Below are 21,001 nucleotides of genomic sequence, written 5' to 3'. Positions count from 1 at the left end.
TGTTATGAGATGCAACTGAAACTCACATGAAATTCGTTTCAAATTCATCTCAAATTCAGAGTTAGTTAGAAATGAGATAATTCTGTTAGAAATGAAATGAAATGAAATGAAAAGTAATGAGTTTTTTGAATTTGGATTTTAATTTGGATTATGGTTTGAAGTTAGTATGGATATGCATGAAGTTCTATTGCTGTCAGTTAGTTCAGAAATTCCATGAGTGAAGGCAAATTTAGTTTGAATTTCGTTTTCATTTCGCTTTGTATAGGAAAAAAAGGACATTCAAAATTTTATTAGTTGCAGTAAGTTATTCTAGTGCTTCGAAACTGATGGGTATTTTGATGTTAGAATGGAAAATTTGCCTAACTGAGTTGATGGCTTAGCTTTTTATTTTATTTTAATTCAAAATGGTTATCAGTTTCGTATAACAGGGTTTTAGTTCAAAAGCTGTTTACTGTGATGTTGTTTTGACTCCTTTAATATAATGACTGAACTGTATCTATAAGGTTAAATTAAATCAGTTTTTGGTAAGTCCTTTTGTGAGATTAATTGTTGGATTTTAACCAAATGTCAATGGCTTGATAAAGCTGACCTGTTAGTGTATTGAATTGAAATAAATGCTTTTGTTATGAGATGTGCCTTAATGCTTACTTGTTTGGTGGAATTGGATGTGTTGATGATAATTTTCTGTTAGCCTGCAAATGGAATCAGTTAGTTAATATTTGAAACATATAATGTGCAGTTAGAATCCAACTTCCACCAAGTTCTGTTACTAGCAGTGGAGGTATACTTGTTTTCTTAAAAATGCAGGTTCAATGTTAGTGATCTACATCACATTCATTTATCGAAATCAAGCCTGCCATTCCATTTCAGTTTTGACTTTAGCTCTTTTTTGTATGTGTGTTTTTCCTAGTGAAGTTAAAATGTTAGAAAATGTTAGGAATTATTAGTGTGGCTTCCACTTAAATTAATGTTCACCCGCACAACCTGCCATATGAGTTCATAAAAATCTTGTTGCTATGTCATGATGCTTGTTGTGTTAATTGGTGGTTTTGTTGTACTGAAAAAACTCCGCAGGTGGTATGCTGCTTCTAAATGTTGTTCTTGATCAGTTTCTTTGTCATCGCAGGTTGGATAAAGACGCTCTGCTAGGCGATGATGCAGGGATTATAGGGATGAAGGTTATTCTGTTAAAACTGTTAGAAATTTTCAATTGAAGTGAAAATGAAATTGTCTTTTACAATTTGTTAGTTATTAATTCAAGCCGATATGTTGTTGTTGGTGTGAAAGTGTGGCCGACTTGGCTCAATTATCCTCTTGCAGTAGTGGTAAGTAGAGGTATTGACTGAATGTGTTTTGAGGTCAGTTTGTTCTGTTAGAATTGGAAGCAACTTGTTAGCTGAGTATATGAACTGCTATGCCATTGGTTCTTAAACTGAAATTAGTGAAGTATGGTAGTTAGACCCGTGTTATTAGGAACTAATTTGAACTCTGAAGTTGGTTTCAATATGGAATTGTTAAAAAAAAATGCAATAGTAGGATAGAAATCGATATGAAATGAGAGCCAGTTAATTCCGAAGTTTAATGCTAAGGTTTGTTAATTATTTGAGATTTACTATGAACTTAATTTGGGAATCTCATTTGTTCTTACATTGTGCAGTTGAAGTTATCAGTTTCTACCGAGTGTTGCAGCTATCACCTTGAGTTTCGATATGCGCGGTCCGACTATGATGCTGGAGTTTGCGGAAGACAATGGTTGCATCCACAAAATAATTATTTTTCACTTGAGAATTTTGTCAGTGTTCGAATTCTGCAGGTATATATTAGAATGTGGTGAATTGTCTTGAAATGCAATGAAATTAATCTTATTTCCGTGAGGGATCTTTCTAAACATAACGGCATCTGTTTTGGCAGGTGCATATTCTCCACCATGGGTAGCTTGGATCCAGCTTCAGGTCTTGTGTGGCCGAATTGATAATCTCAGCTAGAGCCAACAATGCTTTTAAACAAGGAAGACACATGCCTCTACCCTTGGAGAAAGGATATAGATTGTAAAGCGTTTGAGACCTCTTCTTGGTTGCCAATTGTATTAGTTGGATCTGCTCATGGAATGTTATTTTAATATAAATTCAAAATTGTTCCTTGAATTTAGAATTATGTTAGGTTGCAATAGACTTAAAAGCTAATAAAAGCTTTAAAAAGGGACATTTAAAGGTTTTTTTTGGTTGAAAATATAAAGGAAATGTTATTTAAATATTGGTGAAAGTGTTGAGGGAAATGAAAATGTTTAAAAATGGATTAAAAGTCATGTTGAAATATCTTAAGTATTGAAAGGGTTTAAACATGTTAATTGAAAATGGGTTGAAAAGGTCAATGTCAGTGATTAGATGAGTTGACTTTGGTCAATTGTTGACAAAAAAGTCAGCACTTGGCTAGAAGTCAACATTACAACAAGTTTAATTTTTGTAAACATGCTTATGGATATTTGTAAAGAAATGTAATGAATAAATTAGAATGAACTGATGGTAAAACAAACTTGAATTCAATATGCACATGTTAAATGAACTAAGAGTTGAATGATGTAATATGAATGCTACCCTGTCTAGTATCAAATGGATTGAGGACCAAGCACTAGACCAAAAGGACCAAGTAGCAAAGATGCATGAACAAATGCCACAAATGCTTCTCATGGCTTGATTCCAAGACCAAGATGCAAGTCATACAATCAAGGACCTTAAATCAACAAGTAAGGCTTCCAAACCAAATGATATACCTATGACATGAGCCAAGCAAACCACATGATCCCCTAAATCTCGAAGGTCAAGGACTAGGGTTAGGATGCATAGATGAATGTCAAGATGTGAGCTCATTGAACCAAGCCCAAGAGAGCATCAAATTAGGGTTTACATCCCATATGATGAGCAATCCTCCAATCCTCAGACCAAACCCTAGTTTGAATTAACCATAAGCTTTGCATGATGCATATGAACGCAGATGAATCTTAAGTCATAGGTTGGATAAAATATGGAAAATGGGAGGAAAATTTTTGGTGTGCGATAGATATGTGTGCTTAAAATAGAACAACGCAGTGAACAACAATATGAACTGAATATAAAATTAAATAGCAGCAACAATGGACAATAATTAACACTGAAAATTAAGAGCAGCGACAATAATAGAAATTGAAAATTAAAGTTGTAAATAAAATAAAACCTGCAACTAAAAGCTGAAACAAAATTGATTTTGGAATTAAAATTGCAAAACGATTCCGACAAGATTGTTGTAATGTTGATCGAAGTACACATCAAATTCCTAATACTAAGATGCAGCAGTCACTTAATGTGAGAAACTACTGATTTTACAATACTGAAATTTCTGTCGAAAAATAAATTCTCTCAAACTTGGATGGATGATGAAAACTTAAGACTCATGACTATTTACAGTTCTGGAAACTGATGAAAAGAGTCTGCAATCTTGTAGGAGGAGTGAGGGAGTTATCAGCTAAAGTAGGAGAGGACTGGGTATGGCGGTTATTATTTTTCTGGCCTCAAAGTCCATGACGGACTCAATGGCTTAATGGAGAACGCCATCAGTGTAGAACTGGTAGAGCGCTGGTTTCAAGTCCACGACGAACGCCATGAGTGTTGAGTTGCACCCTTCTTTGAGTTTTCTTCGTGCTTAGGTGGAGCCATGACTGCCACGTCATGGCAAACGCCATGGTGATCGCTATGAGTGAAAAATTTGCCCCTTTTCTCCGTTCTTTGCCATTTTCATCTCCATTTTTTGCAGGAATGCTCCTACTTGGAAAATATTTGAAATATACATAATATACCAACATAAATCATAAAAAGGAAATAAAATAGACTAAAATGACATGTGTATCGAGTCAGAAACGTGATATGTTTCATGGTTATCAAACTCCCCCATACTTGAACCTTTGCTTGTCCTCAAACAAGCTGCTACATACATGAAAACCTTTGAAAAATGTAGCATTATAATGTAAATACTTAAAAATAATAGCATATAAATACTCACACCTGGCTACAAAATCTATTTCGGTTAAAATTGACTTGATAGGTACTAATCGCACATCAAGGATATCGTAAAGACACAATTCCCCAATTATGTAGTCACATGCCTCCCTCATAAGCAAACCAATCCAAATCATGTTTTTATGCCCAAACCTAACTTAATCATCCTCTTTTTCGTCATTTTTCATTCTAGTGCAATCACATTAAACCCGTTATCCTTTCACACTCATAGTAGGAAAATCTGTTAGTGACTATGAACCTATTATTTCTTTCTTTTCTTGCACCCCTTTGGCTTAATTCATTATTAAATAGAAGAACTAGATACCGTTGGGCTAAATGACCGGGTGAGGGTCACCTAACTTAGAAGGAACATTCCCCTTTTTTATTCATTTTTCTTTTAAGCTCATGATCATTCACTTATTTGTATCAACTTCCCTACGTAGTGTGTGCTTAGGATGATGCTGATTGCTTAGATAAACTACTCAAGGACTATTAGAGAATGAGAACTCTAGGATATGAACATAATAGGTACTCAAATTGATCTCCATATTTGTGAGGCTTGAGGTGTTGTAATGATACCTGTTTTGTAACAAATTTTCCCAAGTCTCCTCAATCTAACCTTCATTTCACCTGTAACCTATATACTTTCTAATCATGCAATAAATTTTCAAGTCTTATAAAGATTTTTTTTGGGTATGGCTCAAGAAATTGAGAGAATCAATAAACAACAAGAAACCACGCATAAAGACTCGACATCACATGCATTGACTCGACTAACATAACAATTAAACTAAAAAAAGTAAAATCATAATTAAGGGAAGGTGTATGATTCAATCATGTAAGGATTCCGATCTCATAGTGCAACAACACATTTTAGATAATTGATTACCGGTTCTTAAGGGTGTTTAATCCTAAGTCCTTAGTGAGAAAACCTTTAACCATTCAACCTAATTATTATGTCCATAGAAAATCACAGATGAAACTAAGCATTATTATATCAAGAATAATCTAGTTATTATAGGGTATCCCTAGTCCTAGGTGATATCTATTATGATATATTCTCAAGTAGGTCATGAACAATGGCGGTCCAGCCTAATTGTTTCACATACATCAAACTCCGTTTGTCTGACAGAGAAAGTAATAAGAACAATCATGAGAATAAATCAATTATAATAAAAATTATTGTTATTGCATAAAGTAATTCAAAATCATTACAAATCTGAATCAGGGACACCCCTAGCATCGGGGGGTTTAGCTACTCATAAAAATAAACAAAAACATAATAAAGATTGTTGTCATTACAGAAATCTTAGATGAATTGGTCTTCAATCGTAGAAAGCTCTTGAAAATCTGAATCCACCTTAAAAATCTAAGTTCTCCAACCTTTAGAACGTGTTTTTGCTCTCTAAAATCGTCCAACCTTCAAAAAACCGTGTTTCAGGGCTAAATAGACACGTCTTGGGCTTCCTGAGTTTTTGGGCTTCATTTCGTGTATGGCTCTATGTGTTACGCGTAATTCCTTATTCAATAGCAATTTTGCAGGCGTACAGTCATGTCATTACACGAATGCCTTCTTTGTTACGCGTAATTGTCATACCCCAAAATTGTCATACCTTTAGTGTACGTTGCTTTGTTTTCAATTCATTCTTATCTGCATCAGCATGACCATTTCATCTGGTCATGCACTACCTTCTTCAGTTTTAAGAGAACAATTATTCATTCACATATTATTTACATTTGGTTCATCTGAGTGTCATCTCAATTGCCATGTGCATCTATCAAAATTATATCATGAACTTTAAGTTTATTTGTCTTATCTTGACATTAAGAATGCATGTCCTTGGCTTGCACTCCAGGAAGTCATACATTTTGGCAAAAGAGGTCAACTCATTCCCTTTCGATCTTCACCATTTTCTTCTTCTTATTCATCCCTCATGCATTATTCTATCACTTACATTTCACAAATATTTAAAGTCAATTTCACTTTAAATTCATGGCTCCAACTTTGATTCCTTGGTAAGTTTGTTTTAAAAATTTGTTTGGTTTTGATCCTGATTCAATTTGAAAACCCTTTAAGTTGAGTTAAGTTTTATTTTATTAATAAGAGAAAAATGTTTCATCAATCCAGCATTTGAAGTCGAATTACAAAACCTTTTTCAAAGATCATATGAGACAAGCTTTTGAAGATTTTAAGCCAAGACCTTGTGATTCATTTAGGACTATCTTGCATTAACTATATCACACATTTTTACCAGGATAAATTACAACTTCACTTACATTCAAAATTCAAGTTCATTCATAATCCAAACTTAGAAACCAAAATTTCTTTCAAGTTCATTACACAATTTTGGTCCTAATAGAATTACATCATAATTGTATCACTTGGCCCTTCAAAATTACAAAAGAACATAAATAAAAAGCTTAAAACCCATGTCCTTTTCATTCTCTCGTGTTAGAGCTGTTAACCTTTGCATCATCGTCATCATTCATATGCCAAAAACTGCATTCTTATACTCCTAGCATGCCATCATCACTCTATTGTTCTACAAAATGAAAACATCAAATAAGCATTTTACGCTAAATAATAGTCTATGAAAATAGGATAGTAAGTTTGAGCATTTAAAAAAGAAACATGTAACTGCTCAGATCACCTATATCAGCATTCAACATACAAAATAATATATATATATATATATATATATATATATATATATATATATATATATATATATATATATATATATATATATATATATATATATATATATATATCCTCAAAATCATTTAAAGTTTGCTAATTAAAGACATTAAGTTGCAGCATAACACAAATGTTGGCATGACACACATGAGGTGCTTCGAAAAGGATTCAGGACGAATTATACCTAGCAAGCATGTCATTATCAAAAGCAAAAAAAAATTCCATAGGAATGTCATACATACATGGCATACATAAAAAGGTTGGGACCACATTTTGAAATGAAAAGGTCAAAAGGTACCAACAGTGGAAAAATACAGTGTTGTTGTTGTTGCAACCCCACTAAGCCTCCACTTGAATCCTACACTTGCCATTCATGACATGTTAAAAAAACGGGGGATGGAGTTCAAATTCAAATCGAAAATTATATAAGTTGTTATCCTAGTACATCATAACCTAATCACATTTGAGCGACAAAACCTAAATTACCTTGGTCGGATCCCAATCGAAAGAAGAGTTATGTTGTCATTGTCCTAAATACCACCATGAGGATGCGATGCATTAGCCTTGTCATCCACCATTCTCCTTGGGTTTACAAGCACGATTTCCCCAATCATCAAATTGCTCCTATAACTTGCATCAAAAATATACTAGCCCTGCAAAATGCCAACCATAGTCCATGAGTCAACAACAATCTACTTACAATAATATACCATACCAGCAAACAATAATAAGAAGACCAATAAAGGGGATCGTCACTAACACATAAAGGTTCATGGCAGAATTCTACATTAAAGCTAAAACCAAAGTTTCATACAAATAGCAAATTGACAAACACTGCAGAAATTAAGAGGGACCACAAAAAGAAACATGTCAGCAAGGTACAAAACGTGTAGAGAGAGAAAAAGAATTTTGAGCAAGAATTTTGAGCAAGCATTATACACTCCCACTCCCAGTACAATCCCACAAAATTAGGGATCCATACAAAAAGTTTCTAACGGTTTGATCCTAAAAAGAACCAGCTCATCATTTTGGCAGAAAAACTCACACATTAGGGATCCATACAAAAAGTTTCTAACGGTTTGATCCTAAAAAGAACCAGCTCATCATTTTGGCAGAAAAACTCACACGAGCCAGCAAATTTGTAACCAATTCACACGTATATTTCATTCCTTGTTCACTCCTATAAATAAGAACTATTCCATTCATACAAAAAGAAAGAGAATACCCTGTGGAAACGCTACCAAATCCAATTCCAAAACCTCACTAAAGATCAAAACTAACAAATTACTCAGAGTTTCTCATTGAAACTCTGAGATAATTCGAGCTAAACCTAAAGCTAAGCCAAACAGCAACAAGGTTCGAAAAGCAAAGAGAAGAGGATGAGGATATTTAAAAGCATAAAAGAGCGAAAAAAGACTTATCTATTTTATCAGAGATTTCCTCAGATTAGCTCCGATTCGCTGAGTTCTTGTTCTTTTCTTCAATCCTTATGTACTACCTCTTTCGCCATGTGATTTAGATTGAAAACCACATGCTAACTGCTTTGTTTCTTTGTTGTGAGAACCCTAATTTGAAAATTAGGGTTTCTGTTAGTTGAATTTTCTTTTGTTGAAACCTTGTGCCGTAGAGGGTGTTCGGCGTTATTTGAGATTTGTTTAGTGGTGAGAGGTTTTGATTTATGTATTTTGGTTTTCGTACTTATTGCGTGTCGATCCGTACGCTTGGTTATAATTTTGGGAAAAACAAGTTTGGATTTGGATTGTAGGGCGAAAATGAGAGGGGGTTAGTGTTTAGGATTTTGTGTTTTACATTGGTGTTTGACCGGAGAAGAAGGTGGCGCCGCTGCCTGCGGCCGGCCACCACCGTCTTCTCCGGTGGGTTCTGATCGGAGCCGGTGGGCACTTGTAGAGCAAGAGGAAACTTTGAAGTGAACAAAGAGAATTGAGTTCTACAAATGAACTCTCTCTCTCTCTCTCTCTCTCTCTCTCTCTCTCTCTCTCACTATCAGGTTTTTATATGGTGGCTGACCTTGAATGCATGAAGGCCAAGTGGCCATTCTGTGTGTGGCCACACATGGGGTTGACCAGAGGTCAACCAATGATCGCATATGGACTCCCCATCATAGCGTTTAGTATGGCCTTCGATCACTCCGTCCATTTCGTTTGACCAAAGTCAGATCTATGGATCTGACGATCTTGGTTTGTTTCCCAACCAACAAGTTGACTGGAGGTCCATTAGACTCTCCCCAGGTCTACGAGCCTTCCGTTTTTGGATTATGGATCGTTTTCCTCTATTCACCCCCTCCTTTGCTATGGCAGCGCCTAGAATGGGCTGTTTTTATCCAAGGCCCATTCCCTTTTTTAATTTAGTCTTTTCTTGATTTATTTATTTATTTGTTTTCTTGTAGAAAATCATCATTATTATCAATACCTAATCTTAATTAAATAATTTATTATTATTTGATTAATTAATATATTTTATTATTATTATTATTATCATAATTTATTATTTAACATAACTTAGATAATTATTCATTTTTGGGATTTATGTGAACTATTATTTTGTGTTTGTTTATTCATTTGTACAAATTCTTGATTTCATATGTGTGGTGCGTGACAATCATGACAAACCATTTCAATTTCATCGATTTAAAACCATTTTGAACCAAAAAACCAAATATTTCTCGATTCAATATCGAGCCCGTTTTCCATACCTTTATAAGTCGATCGCTTTTAACATCGCCATCAACCTCATATAAGCTTACTCTTGGGCTTTCTTACAATGAGACCTATTCAATTTTAATTAATCGATTAGATGATTGGTACACTAAATATAATCTAATTTATCCACAAACACACAATTCAAACCTCGATCCAACATCGAGTATTTTTTTATCCAATTAATTAAAATACCTAATCACAATTAATCACCATTTTATTAAAGATGAAAAAGGGGATGGTTTTGAGCCTTCAACTCCTCTCCTCGATTGTTCAAATACGAGTTCCCTTACTCGGTTAGTCAAACAATTGTCATTTCTCTTAACCTCCTAAACCCGATTAAATCAAATCATTTTCATAATAAACTAAACGAAAATGGGGATGATTTTGAGCCTTCAACTCCTCTCTTCAAATACTTGGATATGAGTTCTCTTACTCAGTCATTCAAGTAATTGTCATTTATCTAAAAATATCAACCATACGCAAACCTACTTTCATAACAACTTAGATGAAAAAGAAAGTGGACTAGAGCCTTCTATTCCCTTTCCCAAGTACTTGGATACAAGTTTCCTTACTCGACTATTCGAGTATTCGGCATCCATTTAAAACATCTTAACTATTATCAAACCCTTTTATAATTAAGGATGAAAAGAGAGATGGTCCAGAGCCTTCGATTCCTCTCCTCGACTATTTGGATACGAGTTGTCTTACTCGACTATCTGAGTAATCGTCATCCAACAAAATATCTCAACACATCAAATCTATCTTTTCTCGCCCCTGTGTGATCAAAACCAATCAAACCAAATATCCAACATATTAATACAACTTGTCACCCATATGTCATCAAAACTCTTTTCAGAGGGAACACTATATAATCTCTTCTAACGCGTATAACAAACTAGTGCTTAAGCCTCCACCGAGAGTGAACAAGCCAACGTTTAGCCTTTAGAATGCAATCTAAACAGTTGTTCACTAAAAGATACCAATAAACCGTAGTTCCCCAAACTACAAATGCTCTGATTTCTCTATTGTACCATAAGGATACATAGGCAAGAGATTGTTAGATCTTCACGAGCACACTAATAAAAAACCTCCCTTTTCCCCTTTTCCGAGGTTTCCATCCATCTCTCATTTCAATATTTTTATCACTCGAAGAAAACAAATAACATTTAGCTAACATTCAAATTGCAAATTAGACTAAGAGGTTCCCGTTGAGTACAACGGACATGAGGGGTGCTAATACATTCACCTTGCGTAATCGACTCCCGAACCTGAATATGGTTGCGACAACCATTATTCTGTATTTAAAGGTTTTATCGATATTTTCCTATTCCTTCGGTGGCGACCCTGTTCGAACTATTTTTCTGCGACCATCACGAGGAATCATATTTTTCGAGATGTGACAGATGGTGGCTCTGCTGGGGAATCATTTGCTCCAAGCAAGAGAGAGTTAAACCTAACTTAATACAATTTCCGTTTGAATGTTAACCTTGTTTGTGTATTATTGTTATTATGTTACTTCTGTTTCTATGTAAATTGATATTTTGTGATTAATTGATTGATTCTTATGTTGCTGTCGGGATTCTCTAATTATTGGCACTTTGTGAGATATGCTCTCTACCCGAGTATGAGAAAAACCATAGGATTAAGATGGTTGTTGTGTAGTAGAGGCCCACGAGGAGCCTTCCTTGTTGGGACGATATGAAGACCCCGCCTAAAGTAGATTCTCTTGAGATGTTATTGTTCGATGAGCCTTCATCATGGAAATAATGTTTTCAAGTTGAATCAGTGACTCTAGGGACCTTGTAACCTGTTCCATCTCCGGTGGTTGTGTAGTATTAACCTATGAGACTTCGAATTTGTTGGGTTAATACGAAAGCCCCAATCATATGAGATCCCTTGGACGTATTACTATCTTACATTAATATTTCCAACCTCGATCTATGACTCTGAGAACCTTTTAGAACCATGGACTTGATGGTTGCGTAGTAAAGGCCCACAAGGATCCTTCCTTGTTGGGAAAATACAAAAACCTCACTCAGACGAGATTATTTTAAGATATTATTGTCAGATGATCCTTCGTCATTACAATAATATTCTTAAAAGCAATCCACAACTTCGGGAACCTACCAACTTTAGTGCCTTCACACGAGGTTCCAATGATCACAGATACCCGTTATTATGGCCAATGTGGTGAACTTACCTATACCCGTGATACTAAAACCATGCATAAAAACATTGCATATTCATAACATAACCTTCATATTATTTTATTTCCAGGGAATCTAAGAATCATAAGTTGCAGAAATTCAGAAAGCATGGAGCGAAACGGGAGGAACACTTACTCTTTCAAGTTCAAAGAGCTTGATCTGAGTGGCTTACATGATTTGGTTTCTCAAATTCATCCGATATATAGAATCAATTTTGAGAAGAATTATGGAAACCTGCTTAACATTTTGAATCATAAGGTAGACCATACAACACTAATAACTTTGGCTTAGTTCTATGACCCACCCTTGAGGTGTTTTACCTTCCAAGTTTTCCAGTTAGCACCAATGTTGGAAGAATTTGAACGTCTTGTTAGAATTCCCATGAAGAACAAGTAATTTTTTATGGGGGTGGATGAATCCTTGCAACATGAAGATATTGCTAAAGCTCTTCACATGGATAAGAAAAAAGTTACTTCCAATCTAGGGGTCAAAGTAAATACCAAAGGCTTCTCACTCAAGTTCCTCCTAGAAAGAGCTTATACCTTGTTGAACGCAAAATGTTGGGAGGCTTGCTATGCTACTATTGCTTTGGCTATATATGGAATTATCTTGTTCCAAAATATGGACAGTTTCACAGACATGGCCGCCATTAGTGTCTTACTCATAGAGAACCCCGTGCCTACCCTTTTGGCAGATGTTTATTAGTACCTAAGTTATAGACATGAAAAGAAGAAGGGAATGATTGCTTGTTGCGCTCCTCTATTGTACCAGTGGTTGTTGGAGCATCTTCCAAAGATAGGAGCTTTTATGGAGAAGAAGGATGATAGTTGGCCTCAAAGGTGGGGATCACTTTGATACAGTGACCTTTCTTGGTATTCTAGAGAATATATGGGTATGGAGATCATATTCAGCTGTGGGGACTTTTTCAACCTACCACTCATTGGGACGCAGGGATGTGTCAACTCAAACCCAGTTTTATCAGTAAGACAACTTGGGTACCCAATTGAGGGTCCTCCAGATGCAAGCCCTTTGGAAGCCTTTTCATTACTTGAGTTAGGGGTTGAGAATCCTAGTCTATTCCAAAGGATTAGAGAAGCTTGGAGAAAGGTCCACCGAAAAGGAAAAGCTGACTTGGGAAGGATTAATGATATCACTAAGGAACCTTACTTCCAATGGTAAGGGAAAGGGTGAAGGTAATCAAAATTCCTTTCATCATTAGGGTACCTGTACCTCTTCTTGAGCCTAAACCCACTCATATTCCTATTGAATAAGCTGAAGAACTCAGAGCCACCATAGTCAGATTGGGAAAGGAAAATGAAGAGTTATAGTTAAATCTCCAACAAGTCATTGATGAGAAAAACTAGATAAAATGGGAACTCGAAAGGAAGGATATGCAACTTCAGGAAAATAAAGAAAAGTTTAGCAAAGAAGAGCATATGAGGAAAAAAGTCAAGGTGGGCTTAGAGCAAGCTGACCTTTGTTTGGATACTCTCAAGGATCAATTAAAGTAAGCCCAAAATGAATGTTAAAAGAATGAGCACTGGGGGCACCTTACTACTAAGGAAAACAAGGCAATAAGAAACACACTTGGAGCTCAGATAAAAGAACTCACTATTTCTCTTCACCATGCAAAGGAAATGGAAGATAAAGAATTCCGACTCAAAGATATAGCTACAAAAGCCTCTCGAGTTTCACCAATAATATGGGAGGAGAAATACCGGGAAGTAAGGGATGCTAAAGAGTCTGCCAATTATTGGAAAAACCAGCTAGAAGTTTTACATCAAGATAGCTTTATATGGTTGAAAGAAAGGGAGTATGTGGTCGAGGATTATGAATCCTCCAAGTGAACCATTGACTTCTTGCAAGGGGATATGGATAAGTATCGTGCAAAGTTCAACGGGTTGGTATAATTCTGCAACTGGGCAGCCAAAGATATGACGTGGAAGCTACGGGATGCAATGTAAGAATTGAATGAAGATAACACCCATCCTGCTATGATAAACTTCATCCTGTTTGTAGAGATTTGTTAAGAAGATTCAAGAAAGAGTTGGAAGAGCTTTAAGCTAGGAAATCTGCACTCTGATTTCCGTTTTATATATTTTGTTTATTTGGGATGTATTTAACTTTGGGTCTTTAGGCCTTTATATTATGTATTTGAATGAATGATGTTTAAGTTGCTTCATTATTATCTTGTTTTGATATTCCTTACTTCTCTGAATTATTAAACAACTAATGATCTCGAACGATTCCCTGAAAAATAAAATACGCATATCATTTGCATCTCCATATACATCACTCACCAGAAAACTAAAAAAACTACACCATCTTCTACCCTTTGTCTAGTAACGCTGACTAATCAACATCAATACGAGCCGCATAACAACTACAGGATGACATTGGAACAAGTTAAGGCCAATCGGGTCATCATGAGGACAAACATCAATACCATTTAGGAGAAGATGGACCAGCTACTCGAGGTTATGCCGAAATTTACTCAGAGAGAGAGAGAGAAAGAGCTGCTAAAATGGAGGCTGGCACCAAGAGAATTTCAAGTCAGGAAGGCACCTCAGGCTTGGTCAATCAAGATGATACCTTTGCTCATGCTAAGGAAGTCCCTGTCCATATACCAATAGGGAATGGGGGCCACATAGAGCTTTCAGACGCATCTTCTCAACATGGGTCCGAAGTGGCAGAAGACGACCAGTACGATGCTTTTTACATGCCCAATCCATCAAAGCTCAAACTTCTCCCGGATCCTACTACAGAAAGACTCCGCGCTTTGGAGAAGAAAGTGAAGGCTATAGAGGTTAACAATATCTTCGGCTCAGCATCTATGAACATACGATTGGTTTCGCTTTTGGTTATCTCGACTAAATTCAAAACCCCTGATTTCGAAAAATACAAAGGCCAAACTTGCCCAAGAAGCCATTTGGTGATGTACTTTAGGAAAATGGCTGTGTAAGACCCCAATTTTGACCCTAAGATCCCTCATGCAATTTCATCATAAGCATTAGCATTGGGATCATACCTTGGCATCCTCCTTACCCCTCTTTCATTGGGTTTGTTTTGGGAGAGATCACCAAGCACTATGTGATTGTATCATACTTGTATATTATCATTTTACTAACCACAATACCAAAAATATGTCTTTGCATTTTGCCTAACTCCTTTGTAGGTAGGGCATGATCTCCATTGATCTATCAAGTTCATATTTAGGGTTTGAGACCCTCATGACAAAGAGCATAACCATGAATTGATCCAAGAATATTTATAAGTATCATATATGAGTTCCATTTATTCCAACATGTTATATTGATCAAGTTTTCTTCAAGAGTTTGGAGGTGATTTGCCTTGGAAACCCTAGTTTGACTAGTTATCTTGAGTAACTTCTCCAATAAGCTATCTCACCAATTGATCAAATTTATCAAGATACACTTCCAAATTCATCATATTATGCATATATGATCTACCATGAGCCAAGAAAGTCCAAATAATTGAAGGTTACCAAGTTGGTTGATGGTGGTTGGCCAGATGAATTCATCTGATCAAAACTGGGTCTCCCTAGACCCTATCTCCTACAATTTTCACCATATGAAAATTATTCCAAGATCAAAGTTACTATAAATTTCATTACAAATAACTTTCATGTTGATACCTAGAGCTAGTTTTGCTTGGAAAATCATTTTCTATGTTGAAACATTATAGGTCATTTTGTCTAAACCCTAATTTGAAAGTCAACTTCCCAAGGCCATAACTTGCTCAATTTTTATGAGATGAAAGATTTACAAGTTGCACAATCAAATTCAAATGTCTAATTCAACTTTGATGTTTGGAGTGAGAGCTAATTCAACTTTTTTGAGCATGTGATTATAAATCCAAATGACATGAAAATGGTGACCATTTTAAATGACTTTGAAAGAGCTACAACTTTGATGAAGACACTTTTCTCATTTGAAGCACACATAGAAAGTTAAGTAAGGTGGAATATTGAGGTATATGGCTTGACACAGAAATTTTTTCAACATGTTGAAATTTCCAAACTTCCACCTCAAAATTCACCATGTTCCAAGCTCCAAATGAAAAAGTGTTAAGCATCAAACTTGTTCCCCTTGATTCAATTTTTCCAAAAAAACCCAAGTTCTTGCATTTTGGACAAAGATTGCTAGGTCTGCGCATGGCTTTAACAGGGTTGGATCATTGGACAAAATCAATTGCACAAACTTCAAGTCACAATGCCTTGCCATTCAAGCTTCATTCAGACCTCGATTGGAATCAGTTTGGACCTTTCTGCATTGCATCATGGGCCTGTACATGCCCATGCACTCGTGCCATTCACATTGCTAATTTTGGACAGATTTTTGAAGTGTGCAAATATCATTCACTCATGCTATAAATACATGACCTCTGTGCTCATTTGAATCACACTTTGCGCGCCAGCTTTGCCCCCGATTGAAACCCTCTCATTCTAAAGGAAAACCTGAGAAATTTCAATTTGAAATTTGAGTTTGAATCTCAACAGTTGGAGATTCAAGAACTCCATGATCCAAAGCTTTGCAACCTCTCTAATCACCTCCTGCTAGCTTCTCAAGTGTGATCAGATCGTGTTTGGAGCAAGCAACATCAAGAACTGCATAAGATTGAAGGGAATTTTCAGAAAACTTCATCTCTTCGATTCTCACTCAATTCTACTTAATTCTCTTGGATCTTTGGTTGTCTGAAGTCCTACCAATATAGGCAAGAAGATTGAGTTGCTTAGAGGTCAAATCGAAGCAACTCAGTTGACACACCTCAAAATTCAACTCCTCATATCTTTCTATATATGTGGAGTTAATTAAAATTGAGGCCAGTTTCGTGCTCTACGCCATTTTTTCTTTCAGATCATGTCCTCCCTTTTCATTTTCTTGGTGGTGATGAGTGAACCAGTCTGGTGGACCTCGCCTGAGAAGGTGACAGGAGGTCCAGCGTCGTTGGTGTGCTGGACAGGCTCTGAGCCATTGATCTCACTTGAAACGTTTTAATCTCACGCGTTGCTTGTAATTACCATTTGTGTTACGCATTGACTCGTGACTATGGTGGAAAGCGCGCTGATGGCCACTTGATCTACCACCTCAATTAATGAGGGAGATCAAGTGGTCCACATTTTTTCTGATTATTTAAATTTTATTTGAATTTTTTTTATTTTCATTAATTCATATTAATTTTAATATTGATCCAAAAAATATGAGAGTTTCACCCAAATTTTTCAAATAAATTCCTCTTTCATATTCTGAATAAAAATTAGTTTTTGGATCATTATTAATATTTTTCATGATTTAATTGATTTTGTGATTATTTTTAATTGTCTAAAAATACTTTTAAGTCTTTAAAAATTCTGAAATTTTTTCTCCAAGGTCCTTTGACCTTGTTTGACCTATGATAAATCTCATGGCCATTTCTTTAGTGTTTTGATGAGGTTTTAGGAATTTGACAAACCATATTTAATTTAAATGCCTTGTTTTAGTATTTTTAATTTGAATAAATGCCAAATAATTGTGTTGACCAATTGTGATGCCTTGTTTGAGTTCGACTCTTATTGTTGGGCCTTGGTCAAGGTTGATTTGACTTTGTCAAGTTAATATCATTGGATTTAGGGGATTGATGGAATGTACATTCCATCTCCCAAAATGAATGGATGATATTAATTTGGTAAAGGTCCTCCTTTGACCAATTTGAGTTTTGATCCATTCCCCTCCCTCTTCATCTCATTCCCCTTCTTTATGCATTCATCTCATTTGGCCTATGATATCTCAAATTCCTAAGGCTAGTTGATTGAAAAATCAACATAAGTCTGGATGAGATTAGGCCACCTCTTTTGCATATTCTTTTTGTGTGTGGTATATTTCATGAGAATAGTCCATTATACTATGTCTCTAACATGCATTAACACCAAAATTCTATTGTCCGACCTCAAATAGTTATGAATTCTACATAAGTCCAATTACGTTTGCTTAACATAGTGCTAAATTTATGACACAAAAGACATAGCATTCTAGTTAGTGAGATTATAAGTCTCCCCTCTTTCATGGTATTGTATGGAAACTTGGACTTTTTTCCTTCCTTTGGAAGATGTCTTGGCTCAAGGATCCATGCTTGTGATAATTGGGTTGAGTGTTCTCCAAAGAATGGCTTAAAATGAAAAGCAAAAGCAAACCAATACTAACTTCTAACTCATTAACAACTAACTTTTAATTTCAAGCCATTTACTTTAATGTCATTTAATTTTAGTCTTTATTCATTTACCATTATTCATACCATTCTAATTGTTTATGTTAATGCAATTTTCACTTTGTCTATTTGGACCATATTGTGTGATATATCTTGTTTGTGTATACTTTGCTTGTTTATGTGGTCTTTGACCATTAATGTACATAATAACAACAAAAACCCTAAAAAACTTTTGTGCGGACTGTTGGCTTGATCTTAGACAAATGGACTTAGAACTTAGGCAACATTCCTATGCTAAAGGACTTGGCCAATGCCATCTTTCTGTGAAAACCAAGTGCCTGCAATTTGAAAATTCATCTGATACATCATTCAAGATCCCTTTGAGTTCATCTGCAACTTGATCATTGTGAAGCTGTTATTTTGAACCTGTGACTTGTGGGATTCATCTGTTGCATGGGTTAATTTGAAGAAGATCATGGAGTGGTTAAGCTTGGATGTGGATATCTTTATTTGATGCCTTGCTCCTGAAGATAATATAATTGTGCATTTGTGTTTTGTTTGATTCTAAATATCCAAGGGAATCTGGGTTTCTATTGACATTCTTGTCTATTGGATTGCTACCCATTTGTCAGATCTTTTCAACCCTTAACTTTTAATTTTGTGCATAGGATTGGTCTCTTCATCTTCTCCCCATTCCTTTAATTTCAAAATCTCTCCCTCCCTTTAAAAAAATCTTCTTTGTTTGAACTTATTTTGTTCTAAACTTTGACCACTTTGTAAAAAGATAGAAACTTTGGCCTTATGCCATTGCATTTTCAAACTTCTTTTCTAAAATCAAATTTGTAAATAAACTTAACTATACTTGACTTAAACTTTCGGAAAAGCCAAAACGAACTAACTCATTCAAATCATTTTTAGGCCTTGGTGCCTTTCAAACTTAATTTTGTTAAAATCAATGCATCCACTTTGAAATTTGTATCACGAACTACGAGGTTTTGATCCCTCATTTTTATGTTGGTACGTAGGCATAAGTCCGAAGGTCTTGTCGAACATAAAAATATAATTAATGAATTCTTTTCTCATCCCCCCATTCTATTTGCTTGTAAACATCATTTTTGTACCAAATATATATGCACACAAAAAGGGCTTTCTAGGAGTACCTAGGACACTTTGGGTGCTAACACCTTCCCTCTATGTAACCAACCCCCTTACCTGTAATATCTAACATTTTATTAGTTTTGATTTGAAAACTTCTTACTTTTGGGTTTTGTTCGTACTTTTTTCCCTTTCCCCTTGGAAACAATAAAAGCGCGGTGGCGACTCTAGTTATTTGATCTCTAGTTTATCCATAGCTTGATGATCATGAATTTACCGCTACAGAAATTAAGTGGCGACTCTGCTGGGGAGTAGTCTCCAGTGGGTTTAGCCTACTTTTTGTGTGTATATATTTGTATATATGTGATATTTGTATATATGTATGTGTGATATAATTGGTTTGTTGTGCTTGGTGATCTCTGAGTGGTAAGATAAAGTTCTAACCCGAACTTGAGTGAAATTAAGATAAGAGGATGGTATAGTCATGTTCGACTTGTGTGGAGTAGTCCTTAGCAAGTTGGCTTGAGATCCATATGCTTAGTGGAGACTCTTTTGGATTTGGAAATGTCACACAAGTATTTGTGGTTAGGCATTACTATCTCTAATTTGGGTCCGAGAAGCTGAGGACCGTAGAATATTTACCCCCTCTTGGCCTATTTAGGATGTAGTGCGGAAACTGTTCAAGTGTAGACTTGATAACAGTTGTTACGCGATACTACACTCAGACGAGTTTCTCTTAAGAATATTATGGGTCGATGAGTCAGTCATCTTAACCTGTAATATCCGATAGATGGAATTAAGACTCTGAGAACTTTTTAGAACATGATCTACAGGTTGTTATCCTTAGTTCACTCCTTTGGAATGGTTCTTACCCAGTCTCCATGCTCGTGATTTACAACAAACCCTTGATTCTTGGTTGATCCAATTAGGTCTTGTCAATATCAATGGAACTTGGGTGTTGATAAGGTGCAACCCATAATCCACCAAAATGGATGATTGATCTTGACAATGAATTGATTCATCCCTTGACCTTTGTTTTCTTTGTGTGTGATCCCTTATTTGTGATTGTTGCATCCATGCATTCATGCACATTATAACATTCATCACACAAAATTTGAAGGAACTGAGGTATCATTTGCAAATATTTTCAGACCATGGATTGTGGACGAAGGAACACTAAGAAGTACAGTTTCAGATGTCCCGACTTGAAAGAGTTAAGGAAGCTAGCATCTTTCATATTAGATCCCTTAGACTTCAAACAACACCATGGGAAGCTGGACTTACGTCAGACTCCACACAAATAGGCAAACATGGAAACCGAATGCCAATCGCTGGACTTACATCAGACTCCGAACCAACAAACACACACACAGGAAACCAACTGCCAATCGCTGGACTTACGTCAGACTCCAACAAACAAACACAAAGGGTTGAAAAAGAAAAAGGGCGCCCGGAGAGATCAGCTCATCTCCTGCCTACGTACCTCATCTGGTATGAGGATCAGGGCGACGTAGTTCCCCTACGCAGGGAAAGAACTTCTAATCTAACCAGAGACTGTGAAGTGACAAACTAGAAGGGAGCCTGACTCGAGCCTAATAGTTATCATGTAATCCACAATGGCCCTAGGTTAAGGTTTCTATCCTAACTTACACAGGGAGCAAGCTATCCTAAACAACACAGTCAAACACACACAAGCACAATAAAGCAAGCACACACACTATATGCACACAATTGGGCTCATACAAGGTTAGGCTGTAAAAATAAGCCAACTGGAATGGGGTGTTTTTAGCTCTTAACCCTAACATCACTACGCCAAATAAGGGAAAAGAGGGTGCTTATTTTGGCCTATAACAGCGCTTTTAAGCGCCCTCTAATCTGGCGCTGGCATAGGTAAAGACAGCGCTTTGTTTTCCTGGAGAAAGCGCTGTCTAAAGTGGCCACATTATAGTGCGCTTTCAGAAAAAAGCGCCCTCTGGAGTGGCCCATAAAGGGACACCTTAGAGGGCGCTTTCTGGAAAAAGCGCCCTCTAAAGTTGTCAATGTAAAGTG

The 21,001-nt window shown here is 36.0% G+C and overlaps 1 long non-coding RNA gene across 1 annotated transcript; it reads right to left on the bottom strand.

The window, feature by feature from the left end:
- Window positions 1–6,301: 6,301 nt before the first annotated feature.
- Window positions 6,302–8,672, bottom strand: LOC127097969 (uncharacterized). The gene is made up of 3 exons (XR_007793245.1): window positions 7,213–8,672; window positions 6,969–7,084; window positions 6,302–6,571 (listed from the first exon to the last, which is right to left on the bottom strand). It is a non-coding gene; the product is annotated as an uncharacterized LOC127097969 (long non-coding RNA).
- Between the last annotated feature and the right edge of the window lie 12,329 nt (window positions 8,673–21,001).

The sequence above is a fragment of the Lathyrus oleraceus genome, chromosome 6 (assembly GCF_024323335.1).
Source record: "Lathyrus oleraceus cultivar Zhongwan6 chromosome 6, CAAS_Psat_ZW6_1.0, whole genome shotgun sequence".
In the NCBI taxonomy this organism is placed as follows: domain Eukaryota; kingdom Viridiplantae; phylum Streptophyta; class Magnoliopsida; order Fabales; family Fabaceae; genus Lathyrus; species Lathyrus oleraceus.
The sequence above is the reverse complement of the archived record's forward strand: the minus strand, read 5'-3'. Positions and strand labels throughout refer to the sequence as shown.